The following is a 17,879-nucleotide window of genomic DNA, read 5'->3' on the forward strand; positions in this document are numbered from 1 at the left end:
CTAAAAGTGGGACAAAATTAATTCCTATTGTTTAAGCCACCCAGTCTATGGCATTTTGTTATGGTGGCCCAAGAAGACTAAGACAGAGATTAAATGCTTTGCCTCAGGTTAAAATCAGTAACTGAAAAAGCCAGGAAGCAAATTCAGTCCTTTGGAATATTCAGTGAAACTTTATCAGGTAATATTCTATCTTCAACCCCAGAGCACAGAGTGTAACTAATGGGCTATTGATCCATAAGAGGTCCATAACAAATACTAAAAAATAAACTAAGCAAATTCAAAGTTACCTTCTAAAACTGAAAAGAACTGTGGAATTGTTGTTTACATTTTCATAAAATAATATGAATATTTGAAATAGTAGCAACAATACAGCAATACAGCAACAATCACTGTATTGTCTTATCCAGTTATGAGTGGGCCTTTAAATAGGACAATAAACATGTAAAACAAAAAAAAATCATGATATTCTGCAAATATAACCATTACATTTTGTTGTAAATCCTTCCCAACTTGCTTCTAAAAACACAGTTTTAATCAAGATGCAACCACATTATTCAGATTGCTTTTAACCTTTTGTTTTCATTTACAGATAGCACACGGTAATCATTTCATATCATAAAATACCATTCTATGAGATTTTAAATGATTATGATACGTATGTTGTCGTATTGGTATATCATTAATTATTTAGTTAGTCCCCTATTCAATGATGTCCAGGTGGCTTTTGGTTTGAGGAATTAATATTATTTCTTATTTTTGTGAATATGTCTAATTATCTGCCTAGGGTAAAGTCTTAAAATTTCGATGAATGTCATCAAATGACCTTCAGCAAGAATGGGCCTATTTATTTTCTCATTAACAGTACTGGAAACATTTGAAGCTAAATCTAATGAGAGTCTGCTGAAACTGTTCCTTTTTTTTTTTTTTTTAATTGGGGCATTTCTCTTTTACTATATTTTCAATATATTTAAACTCTGTCAAGGAAAACTGTGTAAGCCTGTATTTTCTTTACACAACACTCGATTTTTCACATAATTTACAGCTTGTTTTCAACACCCTTTAGAGTCTCTTCCGTGAAAATGCATGAGACTCATCCAGGTGAATTAATTAATTTATTTTTTTATAATTACTTTGTTTTTTGCCACTTTGTCCAACTCTGTTATGTGGCTCACACCTGTGGTCAAGTGCATATTTAGTCTTCACTTAAGGAACAACTGGATGCTCTTTATTCTCCAATAATTGCCTGCATTCCTTCTGGATTTAAGGATCATGAGAATGATGAGACTATTATTACTTGCCAGCACCTAGCACAATGCCTAGCACATAGTAAGTACTCAATAAATACTTGCTTTTTTTTTGTATATATGAACACTTAAGTATTATTGTCTTCTTTGTAATCAGCCACTTTTCATTCATGCAAGTTTGTTCTAAATTTTTATTGATAATTACACTGTTAAAAAGCAATTAAAAGGTAATGTGTGCTGGGGAGAAAGAATAAGGCAGTTTTCTCAATCTTTCAAAGAAATGATAGTATTTCAGCCTATTTTAAAAAGTATTCTTTTAGGTTTTTTTTAAAGATAGATTTATTTATTTATTTATTTATTTATTTATTTATTTATTTATTTATTTATTATGATAGACATAGAGAGATAGAGAGAGAGAGGCAGAGACACAGGAGGAGGGAGAAGCAGGCTCCATGCTGGGAGCTCGACGTGGGACTCGATCCTGGGCCTCCAGGATCGCGCCCTGGGCCAAAGGCAGGTGCTAAACCACTGAGCCACCCAGGGATTCCCCTCTTTTAGATTTTTAAAGAAAAAAATTTTAAAGATTTTATTTATCTATTTGAGAGAGAGAGAGAGCATGAGATACGAGCAAGATGGGAGTTAGAGGGAGAAGCAGACTCCCCTCTTCTGAGCCAGAAGCCTGATGTGGGGCTGGACCCCAGGACCCTGACATCAGGACCTGAACCGAAGGCAGATGCTTAACCGATTGAGCCTCCCAAGTATCCCTAGATTTTTAAAATTTATAATAATTTATAAATCATATTCTTTAGACTTCAATTATCACACAGTGAATGTAAGTCTTAAGGAGTATTTTGGGAACTGGGTTTTTTGGGAACGGGGTGGGTCATCTCTGAGCTTGCATTTCCCACAGTTAAGTCTATCATCGACCACACTGATATTCTACTAAAGTTCACATTTAGATTATTCTTTTAAAAAATAATTTCCTCACAAAGCTCCCCTCCGCTCCTGTGCTCATGCTCCTTTACGCTTTTCACACTTTTTTTCCTTACCAAAACGAATGACTTTGCGTCAGAGCCCTTTAAGGGAGTCATTCTCTTCAGTTACTTGCCTACATCACCCTCCTACTTTCTGGTCCAATTGGAATGTCTCAAAATGTCCATATTCAATCGCTTGCAAACAATCTTTTCCTGCCTCACAGCATCTTTCTTTGTTTCCATACCAACTTAGAAGCACCTGCTGAAGCAGAAAGGTAACCACCCCGGAGACTAAGAGTTAGTGATGGTATTTGCTACACAGTCATCAAAAGGAGCCCGCAGACGTGCTCTGCACACCCTAGAAAGGGAGGAGAGTGCAGTCCAGGGCCCGCCCACACACTGGCATTTCAGGATCCGGATTCTGCAAAGCACCCACCGCACAAAGGTAGCATTGGCCCCAAGCAGGTCAATGTAGTTTATTGCAGGACACCGTCGGGCTTGCAAAGGCTGCTCTACTAACCTTGACTGGTCAAGATACCCAGGGTCGCTCTGCGCTTGGGAGGACAGTCCTCTAGGCTCGCTGGCCTCCTGGCCAGGGCCTGCCCTGGGGAGCCCCTGTCTCCGGCCAGCTGTGCGGGCGCAGTGGCCCACCGGCCCTGTCCCCGGCAAGCAGGTGTCATAGTGCAGAGCTCGAGCGGAGGTGGCGGCGGCCGCACAGTCCCAGCCTTGGCTCCTTCCCTCGCACCTGCACGCGGGTCCTGGGTGCTAACGGGGACTGGCCTGGCCGGGTGCCCTGCTCGGAGCCGGAGCGTGGAGCCCAGCTGGGGAGGAGCCGCCGGGGGATGGGCCGCGAGTGCAGGAGCCTCTTCTATTTTTAAAGCAGAGACTCAGCTCCAGCCTCAGCTCCACGGCTGGGCTTAACTATTCGCATGGGACAGGAAGGGAGAACCTGTGAACCCCCATCTCCCGCTCGCTGGAGACAGAGGACAAAGGAACTCGAGGTATGCAACAGGACGGTGGGCTGGGGTCCTTTATGATGTGTCCCCTGTAGCTGCCCCTTGGGGATGGGTGCCGCAGGGGCTGCAGCCACAAAGCTGGGGAGCCTGTCCTCTCCAGCGTAGGAGCAAATTGTGTCTGTGCAGCAGGGTCTGGGTGGGGGTGGGGGGGACACGCGGGCAGCTCGGGTTCCTTGGGGAAGAAGCTAGGTTCATAGGCTCAGGGTGGCTTCCCCCCAGAGATCCCCCACCTGTTCCGTGCGGGGCGCAGCTCACTACTGCACTTTTCCCGCAGGTCACTTCTCCGCTGAGAGGTGCCAGGGGTCAATTTCAGTAAAAAGGAGAATTCTCACCCTAAACGGCAGAGCAAGGAGAGAGGGAAACCGCAGGCGTGGGCTGGAGTGTTCTGCAGGCACGTGAAGCTAAAACGGGCTACCCTGGGCCCGATGGAGCCGAGAGCAGTGACGGCGCCTCCGGAGGGGCCCAGGGACGGCCTGAGCCCACGGGCCTGTCACCTGCCATCGACATATGGGCGGCTGCTGTCTTGATGAAGGACGGTCAGGGATTCTGGTAGCCACCTCCACCTTTCTATCCCTATGCTTCGGCTCTGCTTTCTGTTGGCATTTATGGAAAAGAACATGAGGCGGGGGCCTGCCGTCCTATAACAAGCTGGGTGACAACAGGAACATTTCGGGAGTACGATGGTCTCCCCTGCACCGCCCTGTCTGGAGCTGCTGCCGTGTTCCATCGCCACCCAAATTATCACTGATGGTCACCAGGATCTTTTCCTGATGTGGAATTAAGCTTTAATCCCACAAACTCCATGACCTGGGGCACGCGGCCTAATGATACCTCGGTTTCCCCTTCTATAAAACGAAGACCTTGGAGAAGATGACTGTTCTGACTCTCACATTGTTTGATTCAGAATCGATGACTAATGTACAAAGGGCAAGATGGCACATGAGCTGGGACCACAAAGGAGGACCTTCCCAGTGAAACCGCAGCCCTGGTCCTGCTCAGCGAAGGCAGCTTGTGCAAGGGGCACCTCCCAAGGTGCTGGAAGGGGCTGAAGCATGGTCAGTGAAGGGGCTTATTCAATCCGCCCTGTTTCCATGTCCAGTTGTCAGGAACCACAGGCTCTTTGTCCTCAGGTGGTTCCCATGAGGGGACTGTGCGAATCGAGGCAAGCCACACTGTAAAGGGAAATACTCACTTCTGCTTTAAAAGAAATCTCAATTTTGAGCTTCGGACTCTTTGGCTTTGTACTTTCATTGCTGTGAGAAAAATACAGGCTTTGTACTTTATTGTAAGAATTGGGACAATTTTTCTTCTTAAAAAACTTTGGACACCGGGTACTGTAATCATTGCTAGGACTGTCCCCTCCCCTGAGTTGTGTTAAGAGTACACACGTCTGTGATGTCACAGATCTACTACACGGTACCTCTTAAGTAGTGGGTACTAAAAAAAAAAAAGAAAAAAGTCCAAGCATCATTTGTGTATGGAATTCCAAAGAATACTTCAATACTTCAAGAGGGCTTTATATAGTCCACGGGCTGGGGGGGTGATAAATTTCCAGTGCAGTGAAGAGAAAAAAAGCTATTGGATTTCATCATAGCTACATAGTTAAGAGAGATGTGTGCAGAATACATATAATAACTCACATCAATAATCAAGTGGATTCAGGAAATAATAATTACTCCTTTCAAAAATTTCAAGAGCCTCCAAAGCAAAAGTAATTAAAAAAAAAATGACTCCAGGAAATTGCAGGAAGATGTCGTTACAGTTAATTTACTGGAAAAAATAAGGAACAGAATATTAAATCTATGGAGGAGCTCAACTGTATGATTTCATTAATAGAAAATGCACAGTGCAGTGAATGTGTTTGGGACTGAATCATTCAGATGCTGGGTATCTATGATTGTATAAATACGAACGTACTATGGGATATCTGGATGTATAGAAGAATCTAGCATCTTTCCTTGTGTCGGTGTAAAAGTGGATTGGGTAAGTGGCAGGATATCATTGGGCCCTGTGAGGAGCCTGATGTTTTAAAGCAAACCAGTGTTAGATAAGACACGGCAGGAAATAATTAAAATTATAGTCCGCAGACGATAATGGACTCTGAAGTGTTACGTGCTAGAAAAAACATCTGAAATACACTGTAGATTAGAGATGATGTACAAGTACTATCCGCAAAGGCTAAAATAAAACTGTACGTGTTTTAGAAGGATATAGGAAATGAAATAGGGCCATTCTATTCCCATTTTAGCCAACGCTAATGTGTCAGAAAACTCGAGCACCTATGTTTGGGCCGGTTGCCAATCCTCAGTGAGAAAGTGCTGTGAAGGCTGGAAAAGTTTCAAAGGACCCCAGAAACCATCAAAGAGCTGAAGGCACTTCTGTGGGAGAGCAATCTCAATACTGGGGAAGTTTCAAAATGGAAAGTTGAAATCTAAGAGGGATTAGGGTGGAAAGAAATCTATGTATAATTATACAATGCACTGATAGGAGTGAACACACATTTTCAAGAAATTCTGAAAAACTAGACAGTTGGATCAACTTCTGACAGTTTTAAAATTACGTTTGGGACACAAATGTGAACTCTCTTTTTTGGTTTACACAACCAATCACAAAGTTCAGGAGCTCCTTGCTTCCAAAAGGCGGTGTTGAACTACCCCCCGAATCTTCAGAAACAGCTCAAGATGAATGGACTCCAGCTCGGATCCAGGTTGGCACTTTCCCCCACGTATGATAATGGAATATTCTAAACATATGCACTATCCACCACCCAGTTCAACAGCTACCAACTCACAACCTGTCTTGTTTCACCTTCAACATACCCATGGCTCTTCCTACTCCACTTCCAGGATTATTTGAAGCAAACCTCATTATATCATTTGATCCATCAATATTGCAGTATATATATATATATATATATATAAAGGTGAGAACTCTTTGCAATCATAACTCTAGCATCATAATCACACATAAACAGTAATTCCATATATCATCAAATACACGTTGATAATTGTTATTTCTGAAAAGCAACTCAGTTCAAAAGTGCCTTCTAGAATAATACCTAAATTAATAATGTTTCAATTCTTCATCTTAAGGCAAAAGTCTGTGATCTCTCTGTTTTCTAAATTTTTTTAATGTAAGATACCCGTCCTTAAAAAAAAAAAAAATTCTTTTCTCTAAAGTATCAATGACTCACTATGTACAAGACATAAACTCTGCCTTAAATCATCACAAGACATATTAGATCCCTTGTACCTGCTAGCGCCAAATTTCCACCTTTGTAGAGTCGCATCTGGACTGGGCCATCGTTCAGTTCTGGGAGGCTGCCTTGCTGGGGGTGTCTTTACCAGGCCATGCGTACATGGAGCCCATCACCGCCATCTCCAAGGCCCACTCTTGTTGCTCCATTTTATTTTATTTTTTCTATTTTATTTAAACATAAGTACCTAAATCTGTTGGCCTAGTGATGGGGAATGAGGGCAGAGGAGGTCTGAGGGCAGGCCTGAGAGAAGCATCTTGGGGAAAAGCAGAGTGATTGTTAGCTAACAGTGAACCTTTGTCCGAGGGTCATTACTTCTCATCTAAAGGTTGCTGGGAAACCTACAGTGACATCTTGTGGTCCGTGATAACTCCTCTCCTAGTTGGAACTGAGTGGTTAGGAAAGGCCTCAGGGGTCTGAAAAAATCACAATTAGGGAACATATGGTTAGGATCCTCACAAAACCACGCATATAACAGCAGTGCCTAACCACGGGGAAGGGTGCACTATGGTGTGGGCAAGGCTTTGAGAACAAATGTTTATAAGGAGGCACTTTCAATATTACCAACTTGTTTTGGGATGATTTAAAAAAAGTATAAGCATAATATAAAATCCAGTTAAATGTAGTTTGAAGTCATAAAATTATATGCTTGCAGAAAACATATTTTTTTATCGTAGATCCTGAAACACAATAGTAAGGGGTTCTGTGGAAGAAAATGTATTGTCTCCAATGTCCAGGAGACTTAACAATGAAGAGCAAGGCTCTGGTAGCTGTTACTTACGGGTGATAGCTACCATACTCAAATGTTTGTTAATACTGAGAGTTAAAATCTTCTCAAAATGTTTAAAATATCTTTTTCAACATTATAAAATAAGAGATGTCTCTGAATTTCGGATATTTTAACTACACCGAGAGACATAAATGGTTTTTCAGAAAGACACAGATAATCCCCATATGTAGAAAGAAAATAATAAAATACAATTTAAGTTCAAAATCCCTGAATGCTTAAAGTGTGAGAGACCAGCGTAAACTGTATCAACTAAAGCAGATTAATTTCTAGTTGTGTAATGAAAAAGAAGGTGATGAAATGCCATTCATTCATTCATTCATTCGTCCATCCACTCAGTATTTCTTAGATGTCTACTGGGTGCTCTATCCTGGGTACACATGGATGAAAAGACAGTTGCCATCCACTTGAACCTTAAACTGTAGGCAGGTGTTGCAATTTTGCAACACTTCCTCCACCCCATCTAAGAAACCTGTGAACGTCTGGGCATCAAGAGCTCGTACGAGTCTATATGACTCGTAGAGTCATAAACTGGAAATTCCCCTAGTTATGTTTTGCTGATGCTCCTTAACAGCTACAACTGTCCACACAATATCTGAGGTACATATAATTTTCACTGAAGTTTCATAAGCTCTGAACAGTAGGTAGTGATTCTCAATGAGGAAGACACAATGTGATTGCAGACAGTGTATTTCCATTACTAAGGTTTTTATGAAGCCCAAAACAATTGTGAAAAAGTGGGCAAAAACTATTTTTTGTCATCGCTGTTACTCTTAACAGGTACCTTGGAAAGCTTTGGCTAGCACGCAAATTGTGAAATGAGTGCAGAGGTATCATGGTGAAAGATGCCACTAGGAGAGGAAAAAGCAAACAAGGGAAATCTAACCAAAGATATCAATTCTGGTTCTGAAAACAGTATTCAACACTTCTCTGGGCTTCTGCTAAACATGTTTTTAGAGGAAAGCCTTTTTAAAAACTCCTTATTTTGTGTTTTAGCCATAATACACAGAACAAAAAGATTTAAAACGCTCAACGATGTAACTATTTTTTTTTATCAATTCCACATGCATCAGCAATTTATCTACACTTGATTTAACAGATCTCAGGAGATCTGCTTTTTTTTCATATTTATTTATTTATTATTATTTCTTTTTTAGTGAGAGAGTGAGCAAGCATGCAAATGGAGTTGGGGAGGAGGAGCAGAGGGAGAGAGAATTTTAAGTAGAATCTGCACTGAGTGTGGAGCCTGATGTGGGGCTCGATATCATGACCCTGAGATCATGACCTGAGCCAAAACCAAGAGTCAGAGACTTAACCCACTGAGCACCCAGGTGCCCCTGGTGATCCACTTTCTAATAGAGCTTTTCATTCCAACATAGTATGGAGTGAGGAGCCTCAACACTGCCTTCAAACAACCAAAGCTAGGTCCATATCCCAGGCCAGGAAAATACTAAATTTGTTACCTTGAGAAAGTTACTTCATTTCTTTGTGCCTCAATTTCCTCATCTGGAAAATGGGATAACGATCCTACCTCACAGGATTTCTGTACAAAGTAAATGAATTAATAGATAAATCAGAGCCATGCCTGGTATATAGTGAGCCCTTAATTAATGTTAGTTTTTAGATATTATTCCTGCTAGTGTATAATGTAGATATAAGTACATCATTCATGCTTTCATCAATTCTTGTCTTTCTATTTAACAGTAAAGTTAAAAAGCAACTTCAAAGCCTCACAATGCTCAAGCATATCAGTTACTGGTAAACCCCACAAATATTCCTGGTTCATCAGTCGCTCAGTGACTGTGATGTACATAAAATAGTTCTTGGTCTACTAGATATCACTTTGCTACTTAATAAGAAAAATGAAACAAAACAAACAGCCCGACAAAAATAGCTCACAAAAGTTAAGTGACAAAAAACAGACTAGAAGAGCTACAGGCCCAAAAATATGTCTGTCCTATGTTATAGGTGAGCCCATTGGTTGCTGAGAAAGAAATGCTGGTTGATATACAACAGACCAGCAATTTTCATGTAGAAACAGACAAACAAACAAAAAAAGAAAATGGTTAAAATATTAGAAATGGGAAAATTTAAAAAGGAAAAGGGAAGAAATCCAAATTTTGAAGTAATGGGAAAACACAGTAGTCTCTCGCATATCCTTATCAACAGTCCTAGCTTCCAGAAGGTTTTTGCTAGTGGTGATGAAGCCAGATGACTTGGACAAGCCCCAAGTACAGGTTTGTTGAGCTGAGTGGAAGTTTTTTCCCAGGTAAATGTCAGCTTAAAAGGCAGAGTCAATTCCTAAATGTGCAAGGATGCCCTTTGATGTCCTTGCTGAGAACCCTTTCGTAAAGCTAATTGCCGTTATTACCCCAGGGCTCTCAAATGTCTGCGTGCAAGTGTGCAGAAGCCCATCCATTAATTCACCACGCCAGCTTTCTTCCCAAATTTCCTTTGGTTATATCCATATTCATTCATTTCCAATGAGTCTGAGGTCTAGACCAAGCCCCTATATGTTCTCCTACTGGAATACAGTCCAGCCGCTCTCCCTACATCCATGCTGGTGTCGTCCAAGCCACATCCATCTATGCTGGCGTTGTCCAAGCTACATCCATGCTGGCATCATCCAAGCCATATCCATGCTGGTGTCATCCAAGCCACATCCATGCTGGTGTCGTCCAAGCCACATCCATGCTGGCATCGTCCAATCCACATCCATGCTGGCATCGTCCAATCCATGTCCATGCTGGCATCATCCAAGCCTCATCCATGCTGGCATAGTCCAATCCACGTCCATGCTGGCATCGTCCAAGCCTCATCCATGCTGGCATCGTCCAAGCCGCATCCATGCTGGCGTCGTCCATGCCGCATCCATGCTGGCGTCGTCCAATCCATGTCCATGCTGGCATCGTCCAAGCCTCATCCATGCTGGCGTTGTCCGAGCCACTCTCCACTGATTGAGTGGGATGTCTGGGATTTGCCTCAGAGTAACCCCAGGGTAACTTCTGCAGGTTTGATCGTGTGCTTCTGCAAACGCAAGCTTGTGTCTGGCAAGAGGGTGTTATCTTTCTGTTCAACTTATGAGCCAGGATGTTATTTAAAGTAGGAAACCTTGTCATAATAGACTTCTTAGAAAGCTGATTCTTCGTGCTAGATTTGGTTTGCTGATACTTAAGATTTTTGCAGCTCTGTCAATGAGTGAGATCGGCTCCCTGCAATCTGCCTTTCTTGTGCCCCGCTTTTTCGAGTTGGGGTCACGTATCGGCTAAGCTTCGATCCCTCTGACTGCTGTAGAATAAGGAAGCTATCTAGCAAACAGACCGTCTACAACTGCAGGTTAAGGAAATCTCCGTGAGGGGGTCGTTCGTGGGCTGTGACCTCAGAGCCAGACAGCTGGGGGCTCTGAGAAAAACCTGCAAGAGCGTGTGTCTATCACCACGTCCAATGTTGCGAAGGCTGACTGTGTTGTTCTTTTTATAATTTTGATCTCTAGATCCTTGAGTTACTTAAAGATATTTTCTTAATTTCCAAACATCAGAGTTTTCTTCTAATTACATTTTGTTAATGATTTCTACATCAGTGTTCCTGAGGGTAGTGGATATGCTCCATATCAGAGGCAGCAAATGAAGTTTTGTGGGCCAAACCCGGCCCACTGTTGCTTTTGGCAAATAAAGTGTAAATTTGGAGTGGCACATGTCCCATACACCGAAGCACAAATTCATTATCATATGGGGCATCACGTGTAAACCACATTTACATCCATAGCTACTTACATCTATAGCACAAAATACAAAAATTGTTACATATTATCTTCCAATTATGACTCTCAAGTATCCTATATCATTTAAATCTGGAACCTCTCTTTAGAAACAAGACCTCACATCCAGTGCAGAGAAAAAATCCTTCTCTAAAAATGGCCAGCTCTGCTACAACTCCATCTTATCTTGTTACCACGTGAAAATAGCCAAACTGAATAATCACTGCAGTTAAAACAACCCATGCCTCACTTCAGCCACCACCCTCCATATAAGGTGTGCTCTGAACCTGACTTTTCAAGAGTTTCCAGATTACCTTAATCATTCCTTAGTTCCTTACCAGAAAAGGATGAGGCATATTACAGAAACCATGGAAACATAATAAAACACAGAAAAATCCCAAAGTCAACCTTGGCATACAATTAATAACAGTTATTTAAATATTTTACAGACACTATGAAGATAATTGGTGGGCCAGGATATAACAGGAGAAAGGAATAACGATATTGTTAAATCAAGATTTTTCTGAGACAAGATTTTTAAAAGCTGAAAAAAATCTCATCATAAAAAAGAACTTTCCAGACCATCTATCAGGAATGTGTCCAAAAGGTAAGGAATGGACTGTTTGAGAGATCAGATAGTTTAGATTAGTGTCAGAGCACCAGACACAACCACAGAATGCAGGTGTAGGCAACCCATACCGTAGTGTACTGCTGATGAAGTGAGTTTTGGCACTGTGGATTGTCCTCCAGATAATTAGGCTAATATATGAACCACATCATTGATGATATGAGGAATGCTAAAAAGAAAAAAATGCATTTTCAGAAGTAAGTGTTCCTTCAATAAATAGAAACCCAGATGACTGCCCAATTAAAAGCGCCGGAATTATTAAAAATAAAACAAAACAAAACTCAGCTAACGCAACAAGAATAATAAGGAGCTTCCTTAAAAAAGTTACCTACAAAACCAAAGAAACAAAAACCTTTAGAAAACGTTATACTTAATGGCAAAATGTTGACACCTTTCCCTTATGAATTGAAAAATCAAAAATGGACACTAATTATCACCACTCCATTGAACATTGTACTGAAGGTTTTAATCCATAAAATAACTGAGGAAGAAGAAATACATAATGGCAAAACAATTGGAAAAGAAGAAACAAAACTAGCGTTATTCACGAATAATATGATTTTCTCCCTTAAAAAACGCATAGAACCTACAGATTCTTATTAGAATTAATGAGAGTTTGGCAAGTTTGTTGGGTATAATATTAGTATGTGTATTTTAAAAATATTTTATTTATTTATTCATAAGAGACAGGGAGAGAGAGAGGCAAACATAGGCAGAGGGAGAGGCAGGCTCCCTATGGGGAGCTTGATGCAGAACTTGATCCCAGGACTGCGGGATCATGACCTGAGCCAAAGGCGGAGGCTCAACCACTGAGCTACCCAGGTGTCCCAAAATTAATATATGAAAATTAATCGTATTTCTCCATGCCTACAACACAGAGAAAATGAAACAATTTAACCAGATACTTTTTTACAATAGCATAAAATAATTTAATACCGAGGAATGAATTCAACAAAAATGTGGAAGACTTTCTCGGAGGACAATAAAACCTTACGAGACACATTAAAGAAAACCTATAGAAATGGAGAAATACATCATGTTTATTCCCTGGAAGGCAAGTGATGCAAAGATGTGAGCTATCCCTTTAATAAATGATTGCTAGGTTAAACGAGTTACAACAAAAAAATCCAACAGGTGTTTTGTGAACTATAGAAGTTGCTTCTAAAATTTAGAATTTCGGGAACCCTGGGTGGCGCAGAGGTTTAGCGCCTGCCTTTGGCCCGGGGCGCGATCCTGGAGACCCGGGATCGAATCCCACGTCGGGCTCCCAGTGCATGGAGACTGCTTCTCCTTCTGCCTGTGTCTCTGCCTCTCTCTCTCTCTGTGTGACTATTATAAATAAATAAAAAATAAAAATAAAAACTCCAAAAACAAGCTTTGGTTCAAAAGTGACAACCTGCAGAGTTAAGAAAATTAAAAAAAAATAAATAAATAAAATAAAATAAAATTTAGAATTTCACATTTACCAAGCATAGCCAAAGCCACTGAGAAAACAGAACAAACAAAGTGGGAGGGCCTGCCCTACCAGGTATCAAGATATTTGAAAGCTATTGAAGCCAACATAGTGTGGTTTAAGTCTAGAGAGACGTACCCAGTAAGACAGCCCATAAACAGACCTTTGTATGAACAGACACTATACTTATGCAGAGGGGGTGCCTCAGTGACTATGGCTTGTGGAATATATGACTGGCTTTCCATTAAATGAGCTGAATATAATTGACTACCCACTTAGGAAAAAAAAAAAAACATGGGCTTATATCATTCAAAAAACTCAATTGCAAGTGGATAATTTGAAAGGAAAGCTTTAAGAGAATACAGAAAAACACTGATCGTCTTGAAGTACAACAGGAATTTTTAAAATAAATTACACAGAGAGTATTAACCAAAGTAGAAACGATTGATAACCTTGACTATTTTTAAAATAAAAATGTATTTATTTTAGAGATGACTGGGTTTCCTCTTCGTACCAAAAGTGTGCACAGTGGAGAGGAAGAGAAAACATTCGACAGAGCCCTACTCCAGCAGGGCTGCAGAGGACAGTTGCCAACTGGGTGCCTCACGTGACCTTGGGTGACCCCTGAAGTGAACGAGTGGAAGTGTGTCTGCAAGACCACAGGGGCTGTTCTAAAATGATTGTCATTATCTGTTATTTGGGGACTCGTGACAGTTCTGAGAAGTGCCTGCTCTGGAATAGGGCAGGTGAGGTCATGGGTGTGATAAATTCACAAAAAGGAACTCAGGTTGTTTGTGCTAAAAGCTTCTCTGGTCAAAAATGTTTGACCCATAGTCAAAGCGACATGAAAGAATCATAGTGTTTCAGAGCTAGGAGTGGACTTGGATGCCATGTACCTCAGTGATCTACGAGGGGTTTCAAAGAGCCCTGTGAGGTCAGCAGAGCTGCCCTGGAGTGAGCCTGCAAAGCGCGGGGCTCTGCCTTCAAGCAGTGCAGCCTCCACTCGATCAGCTTTACAAATGGAGCTTCCAGATCATAAAAGAAAAAGTCAACATCTTAAAAAAGTCCCAAACCCACTGATCTTGTCTAACTTCTTCATTTTGCAGATAAACTGAAGTTGAGAGAGGGTAGGTGGTGTCCTCACGTCCCCCTGAGTGTTGCCGGCACAGCAAGACTAGAACCAAGACTGCTGCTCCCTTATCTGTTCTCTTTCCAACGTACGGTATTGCTGCTTGACACCACGGGCAGACAAAGCTAAGCCGGGGACAGTAAAATAAGGAAGGCAAGGGGCACCTGGGTGGCTCAGTCGGTGGGGCGTCCAACTCTTGATTTCGGCTCACGTCATGATCTTGGAGTCCTGAGATCGAGCCCCACGTTGGGCTCCTCGTTCGGTGTGGAGTCTGCTTTGGATTCTTTCTCCCTCTCCCCCTCCCCCCACTCGTTTTCTCTTTCACTCTCTCTCTCTCTAGATAAATAAAATCTTTAAAAAAAAATACGGAAGGCAAAAAGGAGATCTAGCAATGTAACCCACATACGCCCTAGGTTTTTGTAAGGATTCAGTGAGTTTATGATCGCGAATGTTTAGAAGAGTCCCTGGCACAGAATGAAGGACTGCATTGGTGTCTGCCATCCTAGTTCCTCCTCCTTCCTTCTCTGTAGCCACTTGGTTGCAATATTCTGTCTCTACCAACTACCAGCCTGAAAATCAAACAAGGTCCACAAATCCATACAAGGAATGACATCGGCACCCCGTGCTCTGTGGTCTGAGCACAACAGCTGCCGGGAAGAAAATCTGATATGTGCCCCGGACAAGGACTTAACATAAGAACAATTTTGCTCACCATCCTCCTCCTGCCCATAGTTCTAGCCACAAATAGCTTTATCACCAGGAACCATGCGCTCATGGGAGGTTGGGGCGCGGGCAGCAGGTGTGGGGCTTTATGTTGATCCTGAAGAGAGAGGCGCACTCATGGTTGTCTCTGCCACGTCAAATGCACTTGCAAGAGGGGGTCTTAGAGCAGAAAGCATAGGGAGTCAGGAGTCCCAGGTGCCCTGGCCTCAATCCCAGCCTGGGATGACATGGCAGTGGCACACACACTTTGGTGGGCTGGCTCCCGAGTCCTGGGGGCGGCCTATCCTTGCACAACTCTCCCACCCCACACTGTGGAGGCCACTGTTGTCTCTTGCCTTTGGGTTACCTTAACTACAGAGGATGCTGGACATGGAAACAAAGCAGCCCCCCAGCCTCCCGCACACACTGTGATCCTTCAGCTGCTGGTGTATGGAGAAGCCAGTCGTGTGCATGGGCAAAAGCAAGATTTAAAAAAAATAATAATTTTCATCATTCCTACCACTTGACTGTCTAAGTCAGAGACTAAAAAACTTGGGGCACAGCCTTGAAGAGGGAAAAGCTGAAGTCCAGAGGTCTTGATTACAGCAGATATTGACCCTTTTTATATCGGCCAGACCCCTTCTTGCAACCTCTGACGCTTGGCAGTTTCCTGACTTGCTTTAGAGAAAAGAAGAGAGCAATCTCCTCTCAGTTCTAGTTCCCATATAGGGTGTTTGGGGTGTTTTCTGTATGCCATATGCACTTTGAAGGGCCATAATGAGCATTCAGTGTAAAGTGAACAAAGAAAGTACATTTAGTAGTATTTGAAGGTTGGCTCAGAAAGTTTGGCGTTTTAAGAATAAAAAAGTATCGGGGGCGCCTGTGTGGCTCAGTGGTTGAGCATCTTCCTTTGGCTCAGGTCATGATCCCAGGGTCCCAGGATCGAGTCCCACATCGGGTTCCTTGCTAGGAGCCTGCTTCTCCCTCTGCCTGTGTCTCTGCCTCTCTCTCTATGTCTCTCATGAATAAATACATAAAATAAAATATTAAAAAAAGAATAAAAAAGCATTCACTTAGAGTGAGAAATCAAAAGGTAAATGAATAGCATCCCTCACCAAAAGGCAAGCCAGCTTTGAGTTTATATGAGATGAATACGATACTTGAAGACATTAACAGCCATTCACTGATCCTAGTTAAAAAGAGACGGGTGACGGGTTTGCTTGGTTTGAGGAGGAGGGCTGGTGCCAATCCAGGGGGCTGCAAGGCATCAAGGAAAAAGGGACAGTAAGTCTGATGAAGAAGAAGGAGGAGGGAAGGGCATTATTATAGATTTAACTTCTGGATGGCATTGATTTTGTGTCTTCATTTTTCTTTGACAATTAACTCCCTGAGTCTCTCCATGGACATCTACTCAATGTATGTCAGAGTCCACACCGCCCGGCGAGGCATGAGAAGAATGGGCAAAGCGCTGTGTTGGAAGTGGTAACACAATCCTAGGACTGAAGCTTGAATCCCCTTCCTTTTCCTTTCCATTTGCCTCCTTCCTTTGTTCCTTCCTACCTTGATTATTTGGTAAGTGCTGGCCATGTGCTGGGCACTTTCCAGGCTTGAGGATGACAGGAGTTGCTGTCTTCAAGAGGCTTACTGTCTGGTAACGATCGGACCTGGTGGGTGGTGTAGTCAACATCGAATTTGTGTGGGGTAGCAGGTGGATACGGGTAGAGCAGCCCGGAAAGCACTAAGCGATTCTGTGTCTGGCTGGGGTGATCACACAGACCCCCAAAGATGGACTGCAACCCACTACTGAGCTCACTCTGGAAAAAGGGCACTGCTTGCTTCATAATATAAACCAAAAAAATCAAAGTTCTGCAAATGGTGAAGATGAGTGATGTCAGAAGCCGCATTAAAATACCAAGATTTGGGATCCCCGGGTGGCTCAGAGGTTTGGCACCTGCGTTTGGCCCAGGGCATGATCCTGGAGGCCTGGGATCGAGTCCCACATCGGGCTCCCGGTGCATGGAGCCTGCTTCTCCCTCTGCCTGTGTCTCTGCCTCTCTCTCTCTCTCTGTGTCTCTCATGAATAAATAAATAAAAAATAAAATACCAAGACTTAAAAAGAAAAATACCAAGCCTTGTGTTTTGGCTTTTCTCTAACTAAATCAATAACCTTGAGCAAGGTCCCCTGCATTTTATACTGTTTTCTTCTGTGTAAAAGAGGCATTAATACCATTGACTTTGTGGAGGACAATTATGAGGATGAAAAGGGACGGGATGTATGGAAAGACTTTGTGAATTACAAGAAAAATATGACATATTGTCGTCGGAAAGCATGAGGTAGGTCATGTAGAGTCAAAGCTGGCAAAAGAAAAGATCAAGAGACATGCTAACCACCCCTATTAAGCCCAATGCAGGGAGTTTGGAGAACAAGGAATTCACTTTTTTCATTTCTCATCTTCTCCGCTGCGATATTAACCACATAATATTTACCAGGAAAACATCTCGATTTAAGAAAAGGCAGTACATGAAAAAATTATATTTACAAAATAAATAGATTGTTTATTTCTGAAGTGACAAGTTTATGTGAGAAGAGCAAAATCCAGTAATTTACTAAAAGCTGTTTTGTACACAACTTTTAAGCGTGGCTGTTCATGTACTCTGGTATATGTGTATTTGATGGGTATTTTACCCATTTTTTTTTTTAAGATTTTATTTCTTTATTCACAAGAGACACAGAGAGAGAGAGGCAGAGAGACACAGGCAGAGGGAGAAGCACGACATGGGACTTGATCCCGGGACTCCAGGATCTCGCCGTAGGCCAAAGGCAGGCCCTAAACCGCTGAGCCACCCAGGGATCCCTATTTTACCCAGTTTTAAACATAGCTTTAAAAGCACCTAGGAAAGAAATAAAAAAATAAATAAAAATAAAAATAAAA

At 42.1% G+C, this 17,879-nt stretch overlaps 1 protein-coding gene and 1 long non-coding RNA gene across 5 annotated transcripts in view; one reads left to right on the plus strand and one right to left on the minus strand.

The window, feature by feature from the left end:
• ASB5 (ankyrin repeat and SOCS box containing 5) overlaps positions 1 to 17,879 on the minus strand; it is a 50,534-nt gene that overhangs the window by 18,489 nt on the left and 14,166 nt on the right. The gene's annotated exons all lie outside the window — the stretch shown is intronic.
• Positions 2,403 to 17,069, plus strand: LOC140604609 (uncharacterized). 2 transcript variants are annotated; one of them, XR_012007418.1, is made up of 4 exons: positions 2,403 to 3,219; positions 3,509 to 5,941; positions 11,484 to 11,641; positions 14,222 to 17,069. It is a non-coding gene; the product is annotated as an uncharacterized lncRNA (long non-coding RNA). The 2 variants fall into 2 exon arrangements; XR_012007419.1 differs by lacking the exon at positions 3,509 to 5,941 and having other exon boundaries at positions 2,778 to 3,219.

The sequence above is a fragment of the Canis lupus genome, chromosome 15 (assembly GCF_048164855.1).
Source record: "Canis lupus baileyi chromosome 15, mCanLup2.hap1, whole genome shotgun sequence".
Lineage (NCBI taxonomy): Eukaryota > Metazoa > Chordata > Mammalia > Carnivora > Canidae > Canis > Canis lupus.